Source organism: Rhododendron vialii, chromosome 9a (genome assembly GCF_030253575.1).
Source record: "Rhododendron vialii isolate Sample 1 chromosome 9a, ASM3025357v1".
NCBI classification, from domain to species: domain Eukaryota; kingdom Viridiplantae; phylum Streptophyta; class Magnoliopsida; order Ericales; family Ericaceae; genus Rhododendron; species Rhododendron vialii.
The window spans coordinates 2,975,240-2,978,886 of record NC_080565.1 but is presented as its reverse complement, the minus strand read 5'-3'; positions in this window follow the sequence as shown (position 1 = coordinate 2,978,886).

Below are 3,647 nucleotides of genomic sequence, written 5' to 3'. Positions count from 1 at the left end.
TATATATAAGGGACTCACACATACAAAGCAGGACTTGTTGATCAAAGGTAACTCAAACTTACGGAGTTTCACTTGCAGACTTGTTGCGAGATGTTTGGGGTTTGATCTCTACCGAAGTAAATATCTATCACTACAACAAACATGAGTTTTAATAGCTTCATTTTATAGCATTCTTTTAAAAATGCTGTGATAGAGCTGCATCCTCATCTAAAGATAGCGTGCCCTGCACTGTAGGGGAGCAAAAAATCTTCCACAGCGTTCCATTAAATACATTACAGCGTTCACCCCATTTAAGAAAAAAGGCGCGAGTCTCAATTCGGTGGAAAATTTTCACCCGCGAAAATACTCGGTGGGAAATTCTACTCTCTCCCCAATTATGTACAAATCTATTTCCAGTCCCATTTTAAACCCTAACATACTCTGCCTCTCTCTCTCTCTCTAAACTAGATGGACAAGCCGATTCCCCTTTCCAGTATGGCGCCTGGAGCTGAGTAACGTCATCCTTGCAAAACCCTTCCGTCGTCGCAACCTGCGCTACCGTCTCTTCCCTCTCCACCTCCACGTTGCTGTTGCCGGAAAATCTACACCGTGAAGGGGCATCACGTTTTGCATTAGCTCAGCCACTTTGAAATTAGAGTGATAAGCTTTCGATAATGTACAAACCCAGCCACAAACCCAGTTGTAGGGTTGGATTTTGGGGTTTTGAAACATGCACAAACCCAGCCACTTCGACAGCGATTATCTTAAATATTTAACAGGCATATATGTACGATTAAGCAATTTTAGGGTTGGATTTTTGGGGGTTTGTGTAATACCCGTTCCGAAAATGCACGTGCATCGCATTTGACATGACATTATACATCTCATTTGATAATTGCATTTATAGATTATTTCATTTTATATGTTATAGGGTGTATTATGTGAATGTGTCTTATTAAAAAAAAAGAAAAAGAGTAGAAGATCGTGGAAACAGGGGGAAACATCCCCTTTGTTCTATTTTGTCTTGGTTAAATACATACCCATGTGGACCAAATACATACCACCTCATGCTTTTAATTGGAGTCAATTGAAACTCAAGTGAACCCTTGGCTCTTCTTTGCCGCTGCTGCTCACAGAGAGAGAGAGAGAGAAGAGGAAGAAGATTAGGGAAAACCTAATTAAGAGTAAGCCCTATATTTTTATGCTTAATTTCTTGTGTTCTTTGTTTTTGCTGAATCTGATATCGAAATTAAAATGGTAGAGGAAGAACGATTGAAAAGAGTTAGTGTTTGGTTATTGATTCAAGAAGAGTCTGCATTTTGGTTCGATTATGCAAAAAAAAATGGAAACGATGCATATTTCTTTCATGTTTTGGGAAATGATACAGCTAGGCCTGTCAATGGGCCGGATCCGATCCGGATCCGACAGATCCGGATCCGGATCCGGATCCGATAAGACAAAATCCGATCCGGATCCGATAAGACTCAAATCCGATAGTGGTAATCCGGATCCGAATCCGAAAAATCCGGATCCGATCCGAAAATCCGAATCCGATCCGGAAACTTTTTTTACTTCAAAAATTTTAGCAAAAAAAAATATTTTTTTCAAAAAAATACAATTTTTTTTTTCAAAAAAAAATTATTTTCCGAAAAAAAATTTAAAAAATAAAATAAAAATAAAAATACAACTTCTTAAACATTTTTTTTTTCAAAATAAAAATTTTACTATTTTTTTAAAAAAAATTAAAATTTTTAAAAAAAATGAAGTTCGGATTCGGATTGATAACGGATTTAATCCGATCCGATCCGGATCCGATCCGAATCCGTATTGAATTACCGGATCCGGATTATCGGATTATCGGATCGATGTTATCGGATTCGGATCCGGATCCGGATCGGATTTTTCGGATCGGATCCGGATCGAATCCGGTCCATTGACAGGCCTAGATACAGCCATGGATATCAGAATGTGTAGTTTAGGTTCTGATTAGGTCATGGGATCTGAGTTTTACTTCAGAAAATTCGTTTAGCCTATGGGCATGCAAGTTAGAGTTCAAACAGAATTGAATTTTCCAGGTTCTTGATGAATTTTTATGACCAACTTTTTGACCTCGTAATTTTTCAATATTTTTACTGGAGATGCCTTTATATGTCTAATCTATTGTCTTAGAATTTTAGGATTTTATTCAAAGTACATAAATTTATAAAAATCCGACACTGAGCTGCTGTCGTAGAACTCACTGTGCTGACAGCACCGTCGCACTTTACGGAAACGACTATATCTCAGCCTAGAAAACTCGAAAACACATTCCGCTTGTTTTGTTGGAAACTAGACACATAGAGCTTCAAAAATATGTAAGCCACGTGCCTTAGTTGTGCTTGAATAATATCAGATTTCAGCTTGAAGTTTGGCCAATAATCTGTTCTCTGGAATTCACTGCGAGTTTTGGGTCTGATTTGTATCTGTTTAAAAATAGTTATCAAGGTCAGAAAATTCTGGAATTTTAATATGATGTTCCTTTATGTGTCTGAGTTTTACGGTAAAAATCTCGTGGCAAACTAATTCATTGAAAAATTTTAGAAATTCGCAGAGCATAGCATGGTTGGATTTCATAGTGCATTTCATTTGCATTTGGCATGAGCTTTGGTAGTGAACCTTATGGGTGGAGCGTTATTCATATTGTTTTTCTAGGTGGGGATATCATAAGGACTGTCACTGTGACGTCTCCTGCTCGTAGGGAATAGATTCGGTAGCGGAGTCGGCATTTTTGTAAGGTGAGAATGTACAGCTTCAATAATAAATTGAAATGTCTCTTTTCTATTTATACAATTGTGGTGCTATCTCAACTATCTGAAAAGTGTTCCTTTGGTTTGAGAAAGTTTTTGGACATAATCTTTGCTTAGATGGATTAAATCTATTTCATGTGTTGAAAGGAATTATTTTTATGCCTCTAGTGCCAATGTTCTTGTTAAGCAAGCTTGGTTGTGGCTTGCCTATGGTTGATTGGCAAACTTGGTTGCTGTTTGCCGGTAAGCTTGGTTGTTGCTTACCTTTTGGTTGATTTCTAATCTAACTTGCTAGCACCTACCATTGGTGACAAAGAATGGCCCTCTTCACCGCCGCTATATGCGAGCCTGTGAATGAGGTCACGGTACCGTCTTAACTCTTGGTCGTGAGGTAGACGACTCGTTGGCACATTTGGTAAAATGATATACCACTATTTTGGAGTGGAGATGAAAGGTGTGAGTATTTGCAATGCTTTGGAACATGCTGTTGGAATGAAATTGCAAATTGAGAAAGTTTATTGAAATGATGAAAATGATGCACTAGGCGAGTTTTGGTCACTATTTAATCAAATTGATATTGGCTGGATGTTTTGACTTCAGTCCATCTAAAGTGTTTAATCGCATTTCTTTTTATTATGTTGCTAATGTACATTCTCCTGTAGCCTTTTTGGTTGCAGTTTCTCGTTGAGCAAGAGGTCGATCCACTACAGTGCCTGACAAGTGTATATAAAGGTTGCTCCTGTAGATCTTTTAATTGGAGCTATGTACTTTATGGTATGCAAGGTTGGTGTGGTTGAATAGGAAGGTTAGTACTTTAGACTTGTTCAGTTGTAAAAAAAAAAAATTAAATAAATGGGTTGGCACTTAGTTGTATAAACTGTT